Source organism: Cynocephalus volans, chromosome 3, assembly GCF_027409185.1.
Source record: "Cynocephalus volans isolate mCynVol1 chromosome 3, mCynVol1.pri, whole genome shotgun sequence".
NCBI classification, from domain to species: Eukaryota; Metazoa; Chordata; class Mammalia; order Dermoptera; family Cynocephalidae; genus Cynocephalus; species Cynocephalus volans.
The window spans coordinates 180,276,177-180,290,470 of NC_084462.1; the positions used below are offsets into that span (position 1 = coordinate 180,276,177).

The 14,294-nt window shown below is 34.0% G+C and overlaps 4 non-coding genes across 4 annotated transcripts; all 4 read left to right on the forward strand.

The window, feature by feature from the left end:
* The first annotated feature begins 1,584 nt into the window (after nucleotides 1-1,584).
* On the forward strand, nucleotides 1,585-1,656 carry LOC134374391 (small nucleolar RNA SNORD113/SNORD114 family). Its single transcript, XR_010023240.1, has one exon. It is a non-coding gene; the product is annotated as a small nucleolar RNA SNORD113/SNORD114 family (small nucleolar RNA).
* Nucleotides 1,657-10,762: 9,106 nt separating this feature from the next.
* Nucleotides 10,763-10,839, forward strand: LOC134374383 (small nucleolar RNA SNORD113/SNORD114 family). The gene has a single exon (XR_010023234.1). It is a non-coding gene; the product is annotated as a small nucleolar RNA SNORD113/SNORD114 family (small nucleolar RNA).
* A 1,531-nt stretch (nucleotides 10,840-12,370) lies between these two features.
* Nucleotides 12,371-12,448, forward strand: LOC134374381 (small nucleolar RNA SNORD113/SNORD114 family). The gene has a single exon (XR_010023233.1). It is a non-coding gene; the product is annotated as a small nucleolar RNA SNORD113/SNORD114 family (small nucleolar RNA).
* A 1,311-nt stretch (nucleotides 12,449-13,759) lies between these two features.
* Nucleotides 13,760-13,834, forward strand: LOC134374385 (small nucleolar RNA SNORD113/SNORD114 family). Its single transcript, XR_010023236.1, has one exon. It is a non-coding gene; the product is annotated as a small nucleolar RNA SNORD113/SNORD114 family (small nucleolar RNA).
* The last annotated feature ends 460 nt before the right edge of the window (nucleotides 13,835-14,294 follow it).

The following is a 14,294-nucleotide window of genomic DNA, read 5'->3' on the forward strand; positions in this document are numbered from 1 at the left end:
TCCCTTAACAAGATTATAGAGGTTAAGGATGCATGTGTGGTTAGGGAGTAGACAGATGGATATTTGCAATAGTTATACTTATTATTCTTGTGTTAGGTGGAGGATTTAAGAGTTCATTATATTAAAAATTAAGCAGTAAATAAGTCAATACATAAAGAGTAGGGTTATTCTGTAGTCAGTAATGAGAATGTGATAGGAACAAAGGGTTGTGATTAATCTAATCCCTCATGACTCAAGTCTATTAAGAAGTTAAGTCCATGCTGTTCCATTCTTTGTAAAATGTGCATTTTACTTCACAGAAGGAAAACATCATAGCTGATTTAATTATTCAATAATAATGATGATTTTTTTTTTAACCTCTGTGGGTAAGGAGTTTAAAGATTGTTAGCAGTCAAAATTTATGCCCTTGATATAGGTAGTTTGTTCACCACTAAATTATGTCACAGTAATAAATGGCTAAATACATAAATAAAATAAAAGGTGCCATGCCGTAACCAGTAACAGGAATAAACTAAAGTTAATGATAAATACAATTCAGAACAGCTTAGGTGCATTAACAATGATGGAGGGCTTTTATTCATTTTCAGAGGTTATTGATATTATATTTTATTTTGTACCATGGTTGATTTGAACATTCTTTCAATGATAAAGACCTAGGTCATTAACTCCTCAAGCGGGGAGCAGACAGGAAGAGGGAAGATTGGGTCAGTGTCCTCACTGTGTATTCAGATGGTGGTTCACGCTGTTCATGTGTCCTGTTCATTATCTATTGCTTTGTAACAAATTACCTGATGACTTAGTGGCTTAAAACAACTATAAACACTGTTTTTACTTACAGTTTCTATGTGGCAGGAATCCAGGAGGAACTTACTGGCAGTTTTGGCTTAGGGTCTCTTGTGAGGTTGCAGGCAAGGTGTCAGGTGTAGTTGCAGTCATCTGAAAGCTTGACTGCTCTGGAGGATCTACTTCCATGTCTCGCACATGTGGCTGGGAAGTTGATGCTGGTTGTTGGTGGGAGGCCACAGTTAGTTCCCACATGGTCTCTTCCTCAGGACAGCTTGAGCATCCTCACAAAATGGCAGCTGACTTTCCCTGGAGCAATTAATCCAAGACAGAGAAAGGTGGAGCCCACAATGTATTTCACAACCTAGCTCCGTAAGTGTATACCATCACTTGCACAGTATTCTTTTGGTCATGCAAGTGGTCATGATTTAATATGGGAGGAGACTAGATGAATCATTGGAGGCATGGGTCATTGGGCACCATCTTGGAGACTGGTTACCACATGTACTTTTTAAAATAGGGACAAATTTAATAAAAGAATGGAAGGCATGGACAAAGTATAAATATGGAATTGATGTGAAGGAAGGAAGTAGAGTATATTTGTAATGCTGAGATGCTCTGCAAAATAGATGTAGTTTTTCAGGTCTATGGAAAATAAGCCTATAGATAGGTTTTGGTAATATTCAAGGTTATTGTTCTTAGGTTTTTTGATTCATGTATATTGACTTTATTATTATTAGTGACTCAGTGAGTGAAGTGATAAATAAAGGTATGAACGAGTGAAAAAAAGAGTGCCAAGCCTATACCAATGACGAGTGTTCTGGAGTGTCTGAATCAGTGATTTTGATTAAACCCTGTAACTCTGAGGTCCATTACAAGAAGAGAACTAGTTAATGCCTGTATGGTACATGATGCTGCAGCAGAAGTTAGAAATATGTAGGATGTTAGTACTAATTAGGTTGTTCCCGTTTTGGGCCAGGTTCATTTGTATAGTTGCATTTAATTGTACTGCAGTTTGGGGTTGTTGATGGGCTGATTATATTGTATTTTCTCTGGAAAAATAAATACGTGTTCAAATTATTCATGAATATTTAAATAAATGAATAAATAACACAATGAACAAATAAATAAAAACATAAAGGAGAGTCTCACATGGACTATTGGTGAAAATGTGCCATAAAAAAAATATTCAGATTAATCTCATTCTGTGGGAAAAATGTTCTAGACTTTGATCATGTGGGTGGATGGATACTTGTAACAGTCATTTCTTATTCTTATGCTGTGTGCTAGAAAAATCAATAAATAATATTTCCAAGTCATCCTTGGGCCACTAATTAAAATGTGGCACAAATCAGGGTCTGTGATTAATCTTGTACAGCCTTGCAAATATAGCTTGAAATGTTTAAATGTAGGCTGTTTTTTATTAAATCTGCTTTTACTCCAGACAACGGGTGCACCATACCTGATTTAATTATTCTACAATAATGAAAATCTTGGCTGTTTCTTATGTTGGTAAAAAGTTTAGAAGTGGATCTACATAATAGTCAATGCTTATGTTCTTGATTTGGGGAGTTTGTTCCTAAGTTTTAATATTTCAGAGAAATAGATGGGTACATGTTTAAATAGAATGAAAAAGCACCATGAATTGCCAAACAATAGGAATATTTTATGAATAAAAATAAAATTATATGGTTGCAATTCAACACAACTGAGACCCTTAAACAGAATAAGGTGGAAGGCATCTCAGTCACTTTCAGAGCTGAATATTGTTCCATTTTATTTTTGTGCCACATCTAATTTAAATTTCCTAGGGTGACTTAATCTGTTGAGTCTTTAAGGACAGCACAGAAGGAGATGGTTGGTGTTCATGTTGTAGGGGAACATAGTTGGTTCATGGTCATTTCTTGTATCATATTTAAAATATGGGCAAATTAAATACAGAGGAGTGGGCATGGATCAGACATGAGTATAGGATTACTAAGAAGCAGGGAGGTTAATAACACGTGTGTGTGACATTGAGATTCATTGTAAAAAGAGGTAATCTCTAAACTTTGTTGGTCTTAGCAATCTTGTGGTTCTTATTGTTGGGATTTGGGGATTTTTGTCTGTTGATTTTATTATTGTTGGTGAATCAATGAATAAATCAATAGAAAAAGGTGCGAATGAATGAAGAGTTCCAAGCCGAGATCAATGATGAATATCCTGGACTGTCTGAATCAAGAATTTTAATTAAACCCTACAGCTCTGAGATTTATTAGAAAAAAAAATCATTCTATTATTTTTGTGGGAAATGAGCATATAGCAGAATTCTGTTAGGAAGAGTCAGATTTTGTTCTTGGTCTGTTGAGACTTTTGAGTACACACAGATTATATTTTTGCAAGTAAATCAATGCGTGAGTAAAAGAATAAAATGCATAAATAAATGAAGACAAGGAGGGCCTTGATCGGACCAGTTGTGAAAGTATGTAATGCAGTAAAGAACAGGATTAATACAAAATGGAAGTGCTAAGTTTACAGCAGGATAAATAGTTCAAGGCTCTTCTACTTTTGGGTAAAGAACATAAGAGCTTTATATAAGAATCAATGTTGATTGGTAGCTGGTCAGTTTCTTTAAATGTTGCCCCTTTTTTTCTTTTTGAGACTTTATTTTTTAGAGCAAAATTGAGTGGAAAGCACAAAGAGTTCCCATATACTGCCTGCCTCCACACAAGTATAGCCTCCCCCATTATTAATATCCCCCACCGGAGTAGTACATTGGTTATAATTGATGAACCTGCACTGGTACATCACTATCACCCAAGGTGCATGGTTGACATTAGGGTTCACATTTTAAATGTATAATGACACGTATTCACTGTGATAATATCATACAGAATATTTCGCTGCTCTAAAAATTCTCTATGCTCGGCCTATTCATCATTCCCTCCTCCCTAGCCCCTGGCAACCACTAATCTTTTTATTGTCTCTATAGTTTACCTTTTCTAGAATGTTCTATAGTTGATAACATACCGTATGTAGCATTTCCAGATTGGCTTCTTTCACGTATAATATGCATTTAAGGTTCTTCTAGGTTGTTTCAGGGCTTGATAGCTCATTTCTCTTCAGTGCTGAATAACATTCTGTTACCTGGATGCTCCGCACTTTATCCACTAACTTACTGAGGACATCTTGGTTACTTCCAAGTTTTGGCAATTATGAATAAAGCTGCTGTAAACATGTGTGTGCAGACTTTTGTGCGGATATAAGTTTTCAACTCCTTTGAGTAAATACCAAGGAGTGTGTGATTGCTGGATTGTATGGTAAGGATATGTTTAGTTTTGGAAGAAACTGCCAAATCGTCATCCAAGATGGCTGTACATTTTGAATCCCCACCAGCAATGAGTGAGAGTACCTGTTGCTCCATTTCCTCACCAGCATTTGGTGTTCTCAGTGTTGTGAATTTTGGTCATTCTGGGTGGGTAGTATGTCCTTGTTTTAAGTTTCATTTCTTGATAACATATGATGTGAAGCATCTTTTCATATGCTTATTTTCCATCTGTTAAGGTCTTTGGCCCATTTCTTAATTGGGTTGTTTTCTTATTGTTGTGTTTTATGAGTACTTTGTATATTTTGTATAACAGTCTTTTATCAGATATGTCTTTTGCGAATATTTTCTCCTAATTCATGGCTTATCTTTTCATTCTCTGGACAGTGCCTTTCTTAGAGCAGAAACTTAATTTTAATGAAGTCCAGCTTATCAACAATTCTTTCTTTCATGAATCATGACTTTAGTCTTGCATCTAAAAGTTTATTGTGAAATCAAAGGTCATCTTAGGTTTTCTCATATGTTTGCTTTCAGTTTTATAGTTTCATGTTTTACATTGAAGTCTATGATCCATGCTGAGTTAATTTTTGTAAAGATGCAAAGAGTGTCTAGATTTTTTAAAATGTGGATGTCCAGTTGTGCCAGTGCCATTTGTTGAAAAGACTACCTTTGCTCCATTGTATTGCCTTTGTTCTTTAGTCAAAGATCAGGTGACTATATTTATTTGGGTCTATTTCTGGGATCCCTATTCTGTTCCATTGCTCTATTTGTCTGTTCTTTTGACAATACCACAATGTGTATTCTGTAGCTTTATAGTAAGTGTTTAATATGGGTAATGCCAGTCCTCAAACTTTGTTCTTCTCCTTCAATGTTGTGTTAGATATTCTGGGTCTTTTGCCTCTCCATATAAACTTTAGGATGAGTTTGTCAACATCTGCAAAATAGTTTGCTTGGATTTTGTTTGGGATTGTGTTGAATCTATAGATCAAGTTGGGGAGAACTGACATTTTGACAATATTGAGTCTCTGTATCCGTGGATATGGAATATCTCTCCATTTATTTAATTTTTACCTTGATTATTTTCTTCAGAGTTTTGTAGTTTTTCTCATAGAGCTCTTGTACATGTTTTATTAGATGTATACCTGTGTTTTATTTTTTTGGTGGCACTAATGTAAATACTATTGTATTCTTAATTTCAAATTCCACTTGTTCATTGCTGCCATATTGAAAAGAGAATGACTTTTGTATATTAACCTTGTATCCTGCAACTTTGCTTATTAGTGAAGTTTTTTGTTGATTCTTTCAGCTACATAGGTGCTCTTGTTATCTGCTAACAATGACAATTTTATTTCTTCTTTCCCTATTTCTATACTTTTAATTTCCTTTCTTGTCTTATTGCATTAGCTAGGACTTCCAGTGAGATGTTGAAAAGCAGTGGTGAGAGAGGACATCCTTGCCTTGTTCCTGATCTTAGCAGGAAAGCTTCAAGTTTCTCACAATTAAGTATAATGTTAGCTGTAGGTTTTCTGTAGATGTTCTTTGTCAGGTTGAGAAAGTTCCCCTCTATTCCTACCTTACTGAGAGGTTTTTGTTTTTTTTTTAATGTTTTTTTTTTTAATGAAGTGTTAGATTTTGTCAAGTACTTTTTTTGCTTCTATCTATTGATAAGATCAAGTGATATATATACATTTTTAGTCTGTTGATGTGATGGATTAAATGAATTGATTTTAAAATTTTGAACCAAGATTGCACACCTGGGACAAATTCCACTTGGTCCTGGTGTATAATTCTTTTTGTAAATTGTTGGATTTGATTTGGTAATATTTTTTGAGGATTTTTGCATATATGAGAGATATTGGTCTATTGTTTTTTACTTTTTTTTTTTCTTGTAATTCCTTTTTCTGATTTTGATATTTGGATAGTGCTGGCCTTTTAGAATGAGTGAGGAAGTATTGCCTCTGTTTCTATATGCTGAAAAATATTGTAGAATTAGTTAAATATCTACCTTAAATGTTTGGAACAATTCATCAGTGAACCCATCTGGGCCTGTTGCTTTCTGTTATTGATTCAATTTCTTTAATAAATATAGGCCTATTCAGATTGCCATTCTTGTGTGAGTTTTGGGAGATTTTGTCTTTCAAGGACCTGGTCCCTTTCATTTAGATTATCAAATTTGTAGGCATAGAGTTGTTTGTAGTATTCCTTATTATCTATTTAATTGTTTGTGGAATCTGTAGTAATATCCCTTTTATTTCTGATATCAGTAATTTGTGTCCTCTCTCTTTTTCTTAGTTAGTTACGTAGAGGCTTTTTGATTTTATTGAACTTTTCTCAAAGAACCAGCTTTTTTGTTTCATTGATTTTTCTCTATTGATTTCCTGTTTTTGAACTCAATAATTTCTGCTCTAATTTTTGTTAGTTCTCTGGTCTACTTACTTGGGGCTTAATCTGCTCTTCTTTTTCTAGTTTCCTCAGGTGGAAGCTTAGAATATTGATTTTATATTTTTCTTCTATTCCTTTTAAAAATTAATATTATTTTTAATTGGCAAATCATAATTGTATGCATCTGTGGGGTACGTGTGACGCTTTGATGTATGTATACAATGTGGAAGGATTAAACATATCCATCACCTCTTTACCTATCATTTATCATAACACATTTGAAATTTATTCTCTGTTATTTTGAAATATACAATATGTTGTTACGGACTATAGTCACCCTGCTGTGAAATACATCTCAAAAACTTATTCTTCCCGTCTACCTGAAACTTTTTACTCTTTGATGAAGAACTCCCCAGTCCCTCCCTCCACCTCTTACCTCAGCCTCCAGTAACCATCATTTTGCTCTCTACTTCTATGAGTTCAACTTTTTCAGATTTCACATATTGATGAGATCATGCAGTATTTATCTTTATGATCCTGGCTTATTTCACTTAGTATAATGCCCTCCAGGAGTATTCATACTGTCACAATGACAGGATTTCCTTGTTTTTTATAGATTGATTTCATTTTGTACACATACCATATTTTCTTTTTTCATTTATTTGCTGATTGACACTTAGATTGATTCCATATCTTGGCTGTTGTAAATAATGCCACAATGAACACGGGAGTGCAGGTATCCCTTTGACATATTGGTCCCAAGTTTTTTTGATATATATACTCAGAAGTGGGATTGCCGCCTCATCTGGCAGTTCTATTTTTAGTTTTCTGAGTAATGTCCATATTATTTTCCATAATGTCTGTATTAACTTACATTTCCAATAACAACGTGCAAGAGTTCTTTTCTCCACATTCTTGTCAATACTTGTTATTTTTCATCTTTTTAATAAAAGCCATTCTAATAGATGTGAGGTGATAATCTCACTGTGGTTTTAATTTGGGGTTTGTTAATGATTAGTGGTGCTGAGAATTTTTTCATATAGCTGTTGGCCTTTTGTATGCCTTTTTTGAAAAATCATCTGTTCAAGTCCTTTGCACATTTTTAAAAATTAGGTTATTTGTTTTCTTGCTATTGAGTTTAGTTCATTGTATATTTTGAATGTTAACCCTTTATCAGATATATGGTTTGCAAATGTTTTCTACCAATCTGTGGATTTTCTCTTCACTGTGTTGTTTCCTTTGCTGTGCAGAAGCTTTTGGGTTTGATGCTGTCTCTTTTGTCTCTTTTTGCTTTTGTCGCCTGCGTTTTGGGGGTCATATCCAGAAAATCCTTGTTCAGACCAATGTTGTGGAGATTTCCTCCTATGTTTTCTCCTAGTTTAAGGTTTTATATTTCAGTCTTTAATCCACTTTGCATTGATTTTTATAGATAGTATGAGATCAGGATCTAAATTTATTCTGCATGTGGATAATCAGTTTTCTCATTACCATTTATTGAAGAGACTGTCCCTTTCCCATTAGCACCTTTGTTCAGAGTCAATTGGCCATGAATGTAAAGCCTTTTTTATGGGTTTCTATACTGTTCCATTGGTTGATGTATCTGTTTTAATGCCATTACCTTGTGTTTTTATTTTAATTGCTTTATACTATATTCTCAAATCAGGGAGTGTTCTTTTTGCTCAACGTTTTTTTTCTTTTCTTTTTTTTTTTTGGTCTACTTGAGATCTTTTGTGGTTCCATATGAATTTTAAGGATTTTTTTCTGTTTCTGTTTAAAAAGATATTGGGATTTTGATAGGAATTATATTGAATCTGTAGATGGCTTTAGGTAGTATAGATCTTTTGTACTTTGATTTTGTATCCTGCAACTGAATTAGTTTATTAATTCTAACAGTTTTTTGTGAAATCTTTGGATTTCCATATATAAGATCATGTGGTCAGCAAATAGAGATAATTTCAATTATTCCTTTCCTATTAAGATACCTTCTATATCTTCTTCTGTTCTGTAATATATGCATTTACTGCTATAAATTTCCCTCTAAGCATTGCTTTCACTGCATCCAGTTTTTCTTTTTTTTAGGAAAAGAAAAACGTTTCTATAAATGGATAATTGGGTGTATATCTGATTGAATGAGGAGCAATTATAGATTCATGTTGGCAATGTGTCATATGAAAAGACAGGATTGATCAGATTGTGTTCACTAAATTTTATTAACAACCTAAAAATGATGCAGTCCGTTATTTCTGTACTTAGGAATAGATAGATATTAGTATTATTCAGGATTTATTTCTAGTGTCTTTGCATTTACAGATATTGAGGTATTTTTATAATTGAATGAATGAATAAAATCCTATCTTAATTATTTAAAAGGGGACAAAGTACAGATCAATGAGAATCATGTCTCATGAGACAATGATAATTATTGAGGTTATTCTTTTTTTTTTTTTTAAAGGTGACCGGTAAGGGGATCTTAACCCTTGACTTGGTGTTGTCAGCACCATGCTCACCCAGTGAGCTAACCGGCCATCCCCATACAGGATCCGAACCCGTGGCCTTGGTGTTATCAGCACCACGCTCTCCCGAGTGAGCCACAGGCTGGCCCGACAATGATAATTATTAATTTGGGTTTTCACTACTCATATTTAGAGAAAAAATACCCACATGTACCTATTTTTCATTAGGTACATGTAAATCATTTTACAAACAGTATTTCAGTTCTGTATTATTGGCTGGTTTACCATTTGAGCATATGGTTAAATCATTCCATGAATAATTAAATAAGCAAATAAGTGAGTGAATAAATGAACATATAAAATAGAGTCAAGCATGGATATCATCAGTAAGGATGTGCAATAAGGATTTAAATGTACCCAAATTTTGCAAAAGTAACATCCATTAAAATGACTTTTGTTTTGTTAAGACTGTTAAAATATAAAAATATTTTTGGTAGACACTGTTTTTATTATATTGGTGGTGGATTCAGTGGTATTCATTGTATGATTTTAAAATAAACTTATTTAAACAAATAAAAGAGAATGCTATTCTTTGGACAGCAATGAGAATGGGACGTAAACAGGGTTTATGATTAATTTAGTCTTCCTGACAAATGTCAATTAAAAATGCCCTAAATCTATATTGCTTCATTGCACTTAAAAATTTTCTTTCTCCTTTTTAATAGCTTAAACATCACATATTTGATTTCATCAATCTCTAATCATGAAGGCCTTGTCTGTAACTTTGATGACTACAGAGCATTGATCTTAGAACATAGAGAATAATATAAGTAAACATCAAAGAATATATGCAGGGGGGTAGATCTTGTACCGTGGTAAGAACGTGCTGTGAAATAGGGATGTGTATTTATCCAAGTCTGTCTGAATAAGGTCCATTAAAAGGCAGTCTCTTACCCATAGGGGTAGGGTGTTTATATAGCAGGTATTTGTAATAGTCATAGATCGTATTCTTGGGGGATAGATTCAACAGTGGCTATTACATTATTTAAAAGTAAAAATAAAATCCTGAACTAAATAGAAAGAATACAAGTTTATTACTATCTAGTTCTACATGACAAACATCCATTAAAAAATCTAAATCTGTGCTGTCTGCTTTTCTTCCACAGAATGACCACAGGACAGCTGTCTTTTTTATTTTCTAAGAAACAAAATCTCGGCAGTTAGCTCTGTGGGTAAAAAACAATGTAAGTAAGACCTCACGCTCTTGTCCTTGATGGGGATGCTGTGTTAACAAAGCTTTAGTGGCATTACAAAGGAATTAATGTCTGCAGAAGCAATAAAAATCACCATGAATGGACCAGTGATGGGAATGTGTTATGAACCAAAAACATGTTTAATCTAATTTGGCACAACTGGGGTGAGGAACAAAGACAGTAGTCATTTCACTTATTTTCACAACTTTTTAACATTATATCTTCTTTTCCACCACAAATGATTTAAATATTTGCAAATTAGTATGGTCCTAGCTGATAACTTTGTGTAGCTGCCCAAGAGAATATGGAAGACATTATGATTGTGGGAAGATGATGGTTTTATCAGTTTTCACTGAACCATCTTTAAAACATGGGGAAATTGAAGAAAAGAAGGCCACAGAAGGACCAGTGGTGGATGGGGATTCGTTATGAAGCAGGGATGTTAATCAATCCCACGTATTCTCTGAGGTCCATTGTGTGAGGATAGAGCCACTGATGGGGAGATCTGGGTCCTAGAATTTTGTGGTTGCATTTATGAACCAATGAATAAATTAATTAGTGAAGATACAAAGGAAGAACAACGTGCCTGGACCAATGATGAGTACCATGGGGTATCTGAATCAGGATTATTTTGATTAAACCCGTATGTAACTCTGAGGTCCATTACAAAGAGACACGTAATTATTCCTTCCTTGTGAAATGAGCCTATGACACCTTGTCCTTGGGCTTTTGTGGTTCTTGGGGATGGATTGTATTTTTATTATAAAATCAGCCCATGAATAAAAAATCATCAATGAATGAAAGAAAGAGGGAAAATCATGCACTTATCATTAAGGAATGTAATGAAACTTGGATTGTTATTAAAACCTATCTGAGACTCCCAATAAATTAATAGTCAAGGCACTTAACCGTTCTGGTAAGGGGCAGATGGTCATTTGTGTCTAACAGTTAAAGCTTTTGTTCTGTGTTGGTGATGGGTTGCTGACTGTTTTATTAAGCAAATGAAACGCATTTACTCATATTAATAGTTGGTTAAATAGCCGCATACTTGAGAATCAAGCAGAGGTCAATGGTGAGAATGTTATTCCAATCTATTTTTACCAATTTTTATTAAAACAATAAAAAAGAAACAAGTGTCTTACTCCAGAGGGCAAGGACTACCAACAGATGTAAATATCGTTCAGTGTTCTTGTCTGGTGCTGTGATCAGAGATATTGATTTCTTTCTATAAGAGAAAGAAGGCACATTTGTAATTTCAGTTTATTTTTTGAAGTCAGCAAACCATGGACCAATTAGGAACAAACATGATGATATGATAATACGGATTCATGTTTTTTCCGAAGAATATATATTCTAAGAAAAATTTTAGATTTCTTCCATTTTTGGGGAAATATGTACATAGACCTTTCCAAGTTCTAATAATTTAGTTTTTTAGAAAAATGAGGACATGGCTTTAAAAATAGGTCTTTTTTTTTTTTCTTTCTATAGAGTGAAAACCACATAGCTGATTTTATCATTCTTTCTTTATGAATATCTCCACTGTTAGTTCCAGACTAAGGAGCATAAAGACAGATGTAAGTAAACATCAATGTTGATATTCTGGGCTTGGATGGCATTCACTCATGGGAGCCCACTAAATTGTTTTGCTAAAATAAATGGTTAAATAGTACATGAAATTAAGGAATGCAAATAATGGACCTATGATTAAAATGTGTCATGAACAAAAATTTATGATTGATTCAACTCATTCCAACTGAGGACCATTATTAAAGAGACGAGGGGAATTAATTTAACTTCTTCAATGTTTTTGCTACAATTGCTTAACATATTTCTTCACTGAGAAACATCTAAGTTGTTAAGATTTTGAGGCAAGGGTATCTTGAAAGACAGCAGATATGGAAGGTCCACACCAGCTTTAAGAAGTAGATAAATCAAGGGAAAGAGGAGCAGGTAGACACCAATCCTAAGTAAGGTGCTGATTAATCCGTACGTGTAAACCAGAGGCTCATTGTGAAGTGTTCTTGTGTATTTGCTCTGCATGAAATGGGGCAATGAACAGATCTTGGTTTTATGAAAGCCTTCTGTTTTTAGTTTTGGGTCATTAAGGGTATTGATTGTATAGTTATTGGTGAATCCATGAATGATTGAATCAGTTCAAGAAAGTATAAGTGAATGTAGAAATTGTAAGCCAAGCTTGGATCAGTGATGAGTGTTGGTGGTGGTGTCTGAATCAACACCTTTGATTGAGCCCTCTGTGTAACTCTGAGGTCCATGATAGAATGAGAAACAAGCAGTGTTTTCTGTAGGAATTACCTAACAGTTGAAGTGAGAAAAATTCAATAAACCTGCTCCTGGGCTTTTGTGGTGCAAAGATACAGAATGTATTATTTCAAGTGAGTCAATGCTTAAATAACTAGAGAAGTGTACACATGAAAGAAGATGAACAGGCCTACTCATGCAAAAATTAGTAAGAGTGTATAAAACAAGTATTCTTTATTAATACTTGTAATAAAACAAGCATGATTATTAATCCCAAGTAAAATGAACAGGTGGAGTCTGTGATCCTCTTTCATATGGAATGTATTAGTATGTACAGTTAAGAGACTTTTTTTTTGTTTTTGTTTTTTGTAGTTTGCTTTATTTTAAATTAAGAAAAGGAAAGGTGTTAGCCTCAGCCAAGAATCCATTAAATAACCATCTACTCAACAGATGTTAATGTAGGCAGATAAGTGAACTCAATAGTGTTTGTTATAGTTCTTAAAACTAAAAATTTAAGACAGTTCTAATAAAAAACTGCATTTTTTAGCCAAGGTTTATTGTTATCTAGTTCTGCTTAACTTACAGCCACTAAAAAAATCTAAATCTTTTCTAAATCTGCTTTTTCCTCTTCAGAGTGAAAAGAGGACAGGAGAGAGGCATAGAAACTAATAAATGTAAGTCCCTCAATTAATTTTCTCTGTTTCGATGGTTTATTCATGGGTGTTAGCTGAAGGATTTCAAAGTTATAAATGTCTACACACATAAAATAAATAAAACATTCCAAGTGTGGAACGATGATGGGGATGTACTGTAAACCACAAATCATGTTATGTTTAATCTAAATTGACACAACTGAGGTGATTTTAAAAGGAGCTATAAGTTATTTAATTTATTCTTGGAGCAGTTGAATATTACTTTTTATTTTATACTGTGGTTGATTTAAGCATTCCTACATGGATAGAGATCCCGGCTCATAGCTCTTTTGGGGCAGCCCAGAAGAATATGCATGACTTTGTGAGCATTTCAGAGGTGATAGAAGATGGTTTTATTATTTTTCATGGAGCCATCTTTGACACGTGGACCAATTAAATAAAAGAGGACTATACAAGAACCAGTGCTGAGTGTGGATTTTACACAAAGCAGGGATGTTCACCAATCCATTTATTCACCTTCGGGTCCCTTTGTAAAAGAAATATAATCTATAGCTCTATGGGACAACAAGCCTAAAATTCAAGGATCTTGTTTTCGGGATTTTGTAGTTGTGTTATTATTTGCGAATCATTAAATTAATCAATAAATGGAAAAAAAAAAAAAAATGCCCAGCACGGACCAGTGATGAATGTCATGGGGTTTCTGAAGCAAGAATTTTGATTAAACCCATCTGCAACTCTGAGGTCCATTACAAAGAGAAGTGAACTACAGAACCTCATCCTTGGGCTTTTGTAGTTTGGGGGTATGGATTACATGATAGTAATAGGATTAGGCCAAGAATAAAAAAAGGCATTGATGAATGAACAATAGTAAATGTGTACATGCTTTTACATTTTAATCCCTATAAAGAAATGTGGATTGTTATTAAAGCAAATTTTGAGATTCTTCATCCCAAAAAGTTAGTAGTCAAGGATCTTATGATTTTGGTAAGGAGCAAATGGTCATCTGCACCTAAGAGTGAATGTTTTTGTTCTGTGCTGAGCTGGGTTGTCGATTGATCAGTTTGTTAGGGAAAAGGTGATACATTTACAGAAATAATCATTGGTTGAATAACTGTGTATTTGAGGAAGAGAGCATGGAGCAGTGATGAAGAGGTCTCCGAAAAACTCATGGAAAGGGCCGAGCCCATGGCGCACTCGGGAGAGTGCG